This window comes from Solanum pennellii, chromosome 2, assembly GCF_001406875.1.
Source record: "Solanum pennellii chromosome 2, SPENNV200".
NCBI lineage: Eukaryota > Viridiplantae > Streptophyta > Magnoliopsida > Solanales > Solanaceae > Solanum > Solanum pennellii.
In genome coordinates this window covers 808,724-819,475 of record NC_028638.1, presented here as the reverse complement: position 1 = coordinate 819,475, position 10,752 = coordinate 808,724, and the positions used below count along the sequence as shown (strand labels likewise).

At 32.3% G+C, this 10,752-nt stretch overlaps 1 long non-coding RNA gene across 1 annotated transcript; it reads left to right on the top strand.

Annotated features, from left to right (window-relative positions):
- Positions 1-4,175: 4,175 nt before the first annotated feature.
- Positions 4,176-4,717, top strand: LOC107010854. Its single transcript, XR_001455757.2, has 2 exons — positions 4,176-4,311; positions 4,568-4,717. It is a non-coding gene; the product is annotated as an uncharacterized LOC107010854 (long non-coding RNA).
- Positions 4,718-10,752: the final 6,035 nt, after the last annotated feature.

The window sequence follows — 10,752 nt, the reverse complement described above, 5'->3', positions numbered from 1 at the left end:
ACAACAGATCAGAATAACATAAGTTCTACACCGGGGCAAAAATTTTGAGGGGATCTCAAATTTTTCGACAACACTCCAAAGAACATTCTATCAGACATCAAAGGAGCACGCGGTGTCAAATCATGGATACAGATTAACCCCCCCCTTTAAACTAACTATTTTTCTTTGAATGCAAAAAATACAGGTACATATACAAAGGCAACTTCAACAATCAACATACCACTTTTGAGCCCCACAAATAACACTCGACCCTTCCAATAAGGCGGACGCCCAAGCAATTGTACGCTCTCAAAAAACTGTTGTGTTGGCAAATTACATTCTGCCCGATATTGCACCATTTGCATCTACGCCTAATATCGCATTATGCTTGAAGAACTGCATCATTATATTATGCCCGAGATTGCAGAAACGCATTATTGCATGTGCTCGATATTGCATGTGCCCAAAGAAATGCATCATTGCATGTGCTCGATATTGCATGTGCCTGAAGAAATGCATCATCGCATGTGCTCGATATTGCATGCGCCCGACATCATTGCATGTGCCCGAAGAAATGCCTCATTGCATTGTGCCCGAGACTGCATTATGCCCGAAGTTTGCATAAGCCCAAAATTGCATCGTGCTCAAAGTTTGCATGTGCCTGAATCAAATCAAGTCACAAGTATCAACAGATGCCAAAAAAAAAGATACGCTCTCTTTACTCATTACTTATATTCCAAAGGCATCATCCTCCAAAGGCACCATCTTTCATGTCCTGCGGACATCATATCATGGCCTAGGGATTTACTTTCTGTCTAGCATGATCCGAAGGTGTCATAGTCTAAAGGCTTCATTTTCATGGCCTGCAGACAACATTTCATGACCTGAGGATACATTTTGCGTATCATGTCCCTAAACATCATAGCCTAAGACGTCATTTTTCATGGTCTTAAGGCAAACATTCATGGTCAACATAGGAATTGCATCATGTTTACATTTACCGCTTATTTTGATATATTTGCTCTAATCACTCTATTTAAGTTATATTACAAGTTACAGATGTGCAGATTACAGATAAAATCAACCGCCTTTTGAACAACCACCTTCATGCTTACAAACAAAGACTATCAAATTCTTGGCTACTCGCATTATCATTCGCCTACTCAGGATACTATTCAGGCTATTCTGGAATATTGTCAGACTCAACTCCCTACTGTGACCTATTGTTTCGACATTTAGGCTCGTCCGCCTTACAAAACAATATTTAGGCTCGTCTGCCTTACAATGCGATATTTAGGCTCGTCCGCCTTACATAACGACATTTAGGCTCGTCTGCCTTACAATGCGACATTTAGGCTCGTCCTCCTTACAATGCGACACTTAGGCTCGTCCTCCTTATAATGCAACATTTAGGCTCGTCTGCCTTTCAATTCGACATTTAGGTTCGTCTGCCTTACAAAATGACATTTAGGCTCGTCTACCTTACAATGCGATATTTAGGCTCGTTCGCCTTACTATGCGACATCTAGGCTCGTCCGCCATAAAGGACATCTAGGCTCGTCCGCCTTAAAGGACATTTAGGCTTGTCTGCCTTCTAGGACTTAGGCTCGTCCGCCTTAAAATGATATTTAGGTTTGTCGCCTTACAAAGGATGCTTAGTTTTTCTAATTTTGCAGGTGTGATCGATCTCTGTTCTTGTCTCTTAATCATGATTTTATCGCTTATCCATCTCTCTTCGCTACTCTAATCTTATCCATTCAAGCCAATATCGTGCCCTCGGAATACCTTAGCGCTCTTTCAACTTTTAAGAGTTTCATTTGCTCTTGAATCTAGAATAACACACGACCTGATTCTCGTATAACCAGAGATATGTAGGCGACTTCATACCAAAGTCTCGATCTTACCCTTTTTTAACTCTATACTCTCTTCAATTTATCCCACTGACATCTGTCTTCGGTCGGACAAAATCGGCTACTAAGTCAACGTTGGTTGCCTGACGATTCATTCTTCATTCTCAATCAGCCAAGGGGCAGCTGTTGACACCCAATTTTGATCGACCTTTAACCATTTCTAGGAATACTATTCGATTAAATACATATTTTAAAATTTATTTAATGTTTAGAATTTTCAGTCGATTTTGCTTGTAAATTTTATATTTTAGTATGTTTTACTTTATAAAATTATTGTAAATATCATTAAAATATTTTAAAATTATTAATGAATTCCGAATGTTTTAAAATTTAAGTTATTTTCAATTATATAAAAAAAATATTTTAATATATATAATATTTTAGTTAAATAGTAATTCCTAAATTTTCTCAAAATTATTTAAATCCTAATCTATTTTATTTTAATTTCTTTCAATTCTAGCCACTCTAATTCAAATTTTATTTCAATTATAGTCACCCTTTCATTTTAGTCAATTTAATTGCAATTTTAGCCATTCCATATTTAATGCAATTTGATTTTAAGACTTCATCTTTTAATCTCATCCATCCATTAATTCATCAAATCCTAGATCAATTTCTAGCCGTACATCTAAACTAATCCTACGGTCAAGATCTAACCTCCTATTCTTCCTATTTCTAGTATCCTAAAGACAAAAAACTAAAATATCACTCATCATCTTCCCTCTTCAGTTTCCTTCCCCCTCTCCATTTTTTCCCGGTGACCTCCCTTCTCTCCTCACCATCCTCCTCTCTCACTCCCCTCCTCTTCTTCCGTCGCTCCATCCTCCTCTCTCCCTCCCCTCCTCTTCTTCCGTCGCTCCATCCTCCTCTCTCCCTTCTCCGACCAACCACCAGCTGCCGGAAGCAGCAGCTTCTAGGCGCCACCGCCCCTTCTCCCTCTTTCTCTCCTCTTCACCTCTCTCCCCCTCCCGTCTCTTCTCTTCCCCTTCTTCTTCTCTTTTCTTTTGCAGGAAAGCAGCAGCACCCAGGCAATTCCGGCCAGCTGCTGCGACCAGCAGCAACTCTGGCGCTTTCTGTCCCTCTCTCTTTTCCGGCAGAATCCCAGGCCACCAGCAGCTCCAAACAGCAATGCCGACGATGAACAACCAACAACAAGATCAACCTCAGGCGAAAGATAGAAACTCCGGCAAATAGTGGTAACCAAAAGCTACCTAACTATGAGTTCCGATGAATCCACAAAGTATTTCAATAAGGACAAATCTATTAGGTCTTTCCCAGGTATGAGCTTTTACTTTTAAGATGACTTAAATCCTTGTGCATGTGGTTGATTGTTCAGTGTCGATAAGGATCGTGTTGAAGCTCCATCCTCTTCTGTATCTGTTTGTCAGTTTGTTAAATGAGTGTTTGGTTGGTTCTTGAGCCAATTTGAAGTGGAAATTGATTGTATTGTGTTGCTTCTAAATCAATTGCTTTGCTTAATTAAATTTACATGATTTTCTTGTTGCTAGTCATAATTTGTAATGACCTCGATGTTGAGCTTCGACTTGATCATCGTCCTACTTACTTGTTATTTTAGAGTAGATTGTTAATTTTAATTATGATTGAACTGGTTATTCTCTTGTTGATTTACCCTTTGAATGGTTATGGTAGATTGAAATAATTTTCTAATTTGTGAATAGTGATATACGATTGGGTCTTTAAGTTCTATTGCTTCCTTTTAGTTAGTTATTTCAATTGTCTACAAATATTAGTAATATGTTTAGTTAATATGAGAACCTTAATTGACTTCTTTATCTTATTTAAATTTAATTAAATTGGTAAGTTGTTGATTAATTTATTTCTGGTGAAGTCTTTTATGATTTGTTAAAATTGTGGCCGATTTATGGTAACATTTTGCTTACTTAAAACTTATTTCTTACTTTGGTAGAAAATTAATTTAAAATAATTTTGTTTTAACCCTTATTTATTTAAGGTAAAATATTTTTATTTCTTATATTTGGTAATGACATTTTTTATTTTTTCTGATTTTTGGCTCCTCTTTATTTAAGGAAAAAATAATACTCTCTACTAATTTATTCTTACTTGCTTATATTTGGTAAAAAATAATTTTTTGTGTTTTCATTTACTCCTTAATTTATTTATTTTTCTTATATGCTCCCCCCTCTTTACTATATAAGTAGGACCCTTCTTTCATTATTATATATAGACACTTTCAACACAAGTTCTCTCATTACACTTTGCTCTCTCATTCTCTCTTTGCTTTTTCTTGAAATACTTTAAATATTACTCCCCTATTCTTAAAAAGAAGTAAGAACTCTTGTTAATCTTTGAATTATCCTTTGGACTCTTTCTTGTTGTTTTGCTGTTGTGGATCGAAACCTTACTTAATACTTCGTTGCTGATAAACCTTTCGGCGTAATTGGTTAGCCTTCTTTACTATTCTAAAATCTCGTTTTTTGCATAATTATCATTATTGTTGTTGGAAACAAAAGGAAGCATCCAAGATATTTCTCTTATCCTCTCCCTATGTGTGGTAATATGTCTTCATCTATGCTTTGTCCCTTTTATTTCTTATGTGTTGTTTATATATGTGCATATGAAAGTAATTTGTTACTATGAGCATTTTATATTACAATTATTTTTCCATTGCTTATATGTTACATTACCCTTTCTACCAGGTTATGAACTTAGAGTTCAAGATGTTGAAGAGTCACCTAGAAGAAATTGTGGAGGAAGCTTTATCCATTTTAATGCTATTGGTTCTTTATTTTTGCTTGTAATATTTGTGCAACTCTTTAACTTTATATATATAAAATAAATTTGGGCGACTGCCTAAGGGAAGGGGGAATTATATGCTAATTTGCAAACTTATTTGTGTTAGAAAGCATGCCTATAGGATTTAATATGTTTGATAAACGACTTTAGATCTAACTAAAAGAATTAATAAATAAGTCATCTTTGTCTAATTACTTGGTTGAGCTTGTCTAACTAATGACTTCAAGTTAATTTGCATTTCGATGATTTTGTTATGACTAGATATCTTTCTAATTCGCCTAGCTATTAAATAATTTGTGTGCATTTTGTACAAAGTTATTCAATTGAATAAATATTTATGCCTATTAAATCTTTGTAAATATTTTTTTTAACACATAGAAATCCTTGTCTTAGGGGGTATCTTTATAATTCTTGCATGATTAAAAAGAGAATATTTACGAATACTTTTGCCCGTTGTAAGTAATAATAAATTTTCGCCTTTATTTCTGCATGCGTTTATCCTAAAATCTTCAAATAACTAATATTTTTGCATCATAATTAACTCCTTTTTTTTAATCTAAAGTTGATACTAATTATTTAATGCATCTAATAAAATGAGTGCCTAAGAAATATTTCTGTATTAATCATAATTTGATTTCTAATTGTTGTTGTAATTATTTTTTGGCTTACAAATATTTTTCAGCATTAATAATTGATATATAAGTTCACTGTTTTAAAAAATAATTTTCTGTATTAAACAGACAAAAACAATCTGTCACTTATACAAAATATTATTTTTTTTTAGTAATAATATTGCTGCCCCCTAAAAACTATTTTCTGCCTTAAACAATTGAAGTCTAAAATAATTTTCTGCATTAAGTAATAATTATTTTGGCTATTATTTTTGAATATATGTGCATCACATCCTTTGCTACTTGGAAATAAAATAAAATCTATTATGTCACTAATCATTGCTCACTTTAAAATTAGTTGAACATTAAAATCTACATCCGTCATATTTTTCCCCCATAATTAATTTTTGTTTTGTTATTATAACTTTGTATGCTCACACACTTAGCATGAGACCTTTCACAATTATGTGTTGTTTGCAAGTAGGTCCAATTAAAATTTATAGGCCAAATTGAATCGTACCGTGCTAAAATGACAGTTTTGTTTGTATTGTTTGTTTGACTTGGTGTCTAGGAGGGCCTTATATTCTATTTTGTCTTAATCCACCCTTTAAGAGTCTAAAGCCTCTTGGACAATCAAGTTGGGACGATTAGGCACCTTTTAGGTACGAAATACATTCGGTGGTGGAATAGGGGTAGTTGGCCCTACGGAGATGATGACATCCACCCGGGCTTAAAAGACAAACTTTGGTTTTGTCTGTCCCTATACGACAGGCTATCGGAAAATAAAAGAAAAGTCGAGTGCTGATCCAAAAAGTCTCTTAGAGTCTCCCTCCCCTTTATCCCTTTATTTGTTTTGTTTAATTATATTTATTTGGGGTAGATTAAAAATAAAAATATTTTTTTTATTTATTTGTCTCTTTTCTATCCTCTCGCTTATCTCTTTCTTGATTCGTTAGTATATATTCTATTGTTATCACTTAGTCTCGCATGTTTAAAGATTAATTAAAACAATAACATGAGCTATTTGTTCGATTTGTTTATATAAATAAAAATAAGCTTGATTGTTTATTTATTGCTATCACTTAGCCATGCATGTTTAAATTAATTAAAACGATAAAATAGTCTTAATTGTTTTATATTTGTTATTACTTAGCGAGCATGCTAATTAATTAACTAATAAATGAAGTGATCTTATTTGCTACTTATAAGCCCCACATAGATTGCATGAGATACGGTCGAGACCCACATTTGTGGATCTCGAGGGATGCCTAACACCTTTCCCTCGAGGTAATTTGAACCCTTACCCTAATCTCTGGCTCGTTGACCTTAGTTAGATTTAGTTAGGGTAGATAAGTGCCCTAACACGCCTTAATTCGTTAGGTGGCGACTCCAAACTCAAAATCCCAAAAGAGTTGTTAGGTCGTGCACAAAACTCGTTTTGATGAAAAACGAGGCGCGACACATCAACAATTATAGTTGTCATTCTCTCAATCTCACTTCTTTTTTAATAAACAAATTAAATTCTCATATTAGGGAAAATGCACAAGTACCCCCTCAACCTATGCCCAAAATTTCAGAAACACACTTGTACTATACTAAAGTCCTATTAACCCCTTTAACTTATTTTATAAGTATTTTTCTACGCCTTTTCGGCCTACGTGACACTAGATTGAAAAAAAAAAGTCAACCAGCGTTGGGCCCACAAGATAGTGCCACGTAGGCTGAAAAGGGGTAGAAAATTATTAATAAAATAAGTTCAGGGAGGTAATATTACCTTAGTATAGTATAAGTGTGTCTCTGAGATTTCGAACATAGGTTGAGGGGGTAACTTGTGTATTATCCCCTTATATTATTATTATTTTTCTATGTTGTGAGTTTTTTAGGATTTGAATTTTTTTTTAACAATTTGAAAAGAAAAATAAATTTCAAATTCGTATTAGTCTCGCCGAAAAAAATAAAGTTTTGCTGGAATTATTTTTTGACACATATGATTTTATATTTCGTTAAAATTGTTATGGTGGAATGCCGCTACTAAAAATAATAATTAAGGAGGGTATGAAAAAGGAGTGTGGTGGAGGTCATGACAACGGAATTTAGTCGGTATGTTTTTTAAATAATATGACATTGAAAATTTTAATAGGGGAAAGACACAACTAATAATTTAACTAGCAAATTAAGTTTAGCAAATTGAGTTTATCGTTCTAACAAAAAATGATTTAAAAAAGTAGAATTAAAATGAAGTGCAAGACATTTTTGAGATGAAGGGAAGAAGATGACAGGTTAAGGTGTAGGGGGTGGATTATTTCTTTTTCTTGATTAAGAGCTTATTTTTTATTATTGTTTTTAGGGAAAATGCACAAGTACTCCATCAACCTATGCCCGAAATTTTAGAGACACACTTATACTTACTAAGGTTCTATTACCCCCTGAACTTATTTTATAAGTAATTTTCTACCCCTTTTCGGCCTACGTGGCACTAGCTTGAAAAAAAATCAGCCAACGTTGGGCCCACAAGATAGTGCCACGTAGGCTAAAATGGGGTAGAAAATTATTAATAAAATAAGTTCAAGGGGGTAATAGGACCTTAGTATAATATAAGTGTGTCTCTGAGATTTTGGGCGTAGATTGAGGGGGTACTTGTGCATTATCCCTTGTTTTTATAGCTATTTAGTTAATGTATTCAGGTGTGAAAAAGATAACAAATTATCTTTGAAAATAAAATAAAAAATGAAATAGAAATTTATTCACGTGCTCAGAAGCAGTGAGGTACACTTATTTTGCCACGTAAGCACTTTGTGTTTAATATGTATATGTTTTGAACAATTTAAGTGCTTTATAGGTACAAGTTCTAGTTGAAGTGTCTAAGTGAATAGTGCAGACAACTTTAAGGGGTCATGTATGACTTAAGCCTAAACACATGTTGTCTTTTTATGGATGACATACTTGATTACTTCTTTCATTAATTTTTTGAGTAAAGACATAAAGTCACCGCTGAAGTTGTCCCCTTTTTTCAAAAAGAGATTTCAACTTTGGAACCGTCCTATTACCCCACTAAAATTATTTTTGAATAGATATTATTACACCATTTTTCTTCCCCCTGACATAGAGAGTGGTGAGCACTCTCTCACAGAGAGTGAGTAGCCTAAAGTAACTAATATAATTTTATTTTTACAAGTATTTTATTACAAAATATAAAAGAAATGGTTTAAAGTCCCCCAAACTATACCTGAACTCCCAACTACACACTCCAAATCCACGAGTGCCCTATTACCCCCCCCCCCCNAAAATTGATGTAATTTACTCCCTAAACGCTATTGTGGCATAATGAATGTATATCACTCTCTCAAAGAGAGTGAGGACCAAAACAAATAATAAAATTTTATTTTAAAAAAATTCTTTTCCAAAATATATGTATTTTTAATTATTATTTTTTCTTATTTATTTTCTTTCTTCTTCACAATAACATAAACCAAATTTCTTTATCACTCACCTTCTCTAAGCTTGGATTCACCATGAAATTTAATTATTCTTCTTGATTCTAGAATTTTGATTATTCAATTTGTGCATGAAATTAGGAAATTTTGAAAACCAACTCTTTATCAATATTATTAAAATTGATAATGATCATGCCTAACCACATGGCCAAATAGGTTAGCAAATTCTTATCTTGCTTTTTTAGTACCCTAGTTTGATAATTTAAATTCAAGTTCAGAAAGACTTTTGGATCTTTTCAACAAAACTCATATGTGATTTTGAAAGTAGAAATGAAAAGATTCATTGTTATGTACCCATTACCTCAATTTGAAGAATTCGACAAATTCATCCATGAAAATAACTTGAGTATCAATCAAATAGTAGATGAAACGGTTAGAAAAAAATTCTCGCTAAATTTTACCTTTAAATATTGTTGTTGCGGTCATCGATGATGAAAACATAAACATATCGTCAACTCCTCCAAAATTTGAGTATTTTTTTATATATCAAAGATTTAAGACTTAATAATATTAATGTTAAGAAGGAAGAAGTGAGTTGAGTTGATTGTAAACTTTTGATATTTGCAAGAAGATGAAAATGGTGGAAAAAAAGTTAATCAATTGCAAAAAACGAAAGGTTATCAAAGATTTATAACTTTATCTTTTAACAATAAAATTTAAAATTTCATAACTGTACATTTCATAAATGTAAGCTTAAAACTATCATAACTTAAACTTGAAATTTTCTCTTCAATGACAAAAAAAAGAAAAGAAAAGAAAAGAAAAGACGAAAGGGGCTTGAAAGAGAAAGAAAAAAATATAAAAGGAAAATAGAACAAAGAAAGAGACAATAAATATTTTATTAAAAATTAATATATATGACGTGGCAGACCAGTGCATTCATTTTCTAACACAAATTTGGGTGTGATTTTTTAGGGGGCTATATATTTCATTTTAAAAATTTATAGTGGGTATTATGACCCCGTGAAGTATGAGTGTGTAGTTGAAAATCCGGTAATAGATTAAGGGAACGTTTGACTATTTTCTCTAAATATATTCTCTTATTCTTCTTATTATTTTAACTTTTTTTCTTTTTGTTTTTTTCTCTTTCTTTTTTCTTTCTTTTCAAAAATCCATTGTCATCTCCATCCATTGAAACTTCTTACTTTCATTGTCACCAATTTTACCATAAACTTTCCTTTTTTTTTATTACTATTAGTTTTACTCTCTTTAGTTTTGAAACTTTATCTAAATATTTTATTACATTTCAAACAATTTAATAAAGTCATTAGATTTCAAGATGATTAGAAAGTATGATATAGTTTTTGATCCGATTTCAATTAAGTTCATTCAATTTTTGGGAAATTAATTAATTTTTTTAAAATTATCATTTCTAATTTTGAATTTATAAGAAAATGAGTAGTTGATGATACCTTCAATTTTTTAAATTTTCTTAGAAAAATAATTAATTTTGTTATCAATAATTCAATAAAGTCTAAACAATAGTATGATATCTATGAAGAATAAGAAGAAAATGAAAAGAAAAAAAAGGGAGGGATGAATCACTTGAAAATGAGAGTTGGATATAAAATGAAATTTAAAATATATCAAAACTAAAATTCAAAAAGTCAGAGATAGAAAAATAAAGAAAGAAAAAGATAATGGAAAAACTTAAAAAAATTACATTTTAAAGTAAATTAACACGTGTTATGTCACGACCCAAAACGGGCCGCGACTGGCACCCACACTTATCCTACTATGTGAGCGAACCAACCAATCCAATTCCCAACATTTGTACCATAATAAACAAAATACGATGCGGAAGACTTAAAACTCATTAATGCAAATCGATTAAATAACTTATAAAACTCAATACTTATTATTCCCAAAACCTGGAAGTCATCACCACAAGAACATCTATCCTCAAATTACTAATCTAAGAGTATCTAAGAAGCTAAAATAAGTAAAAAGCTAGTCCATGCCGGAATCTCAAGGCATCAAGAC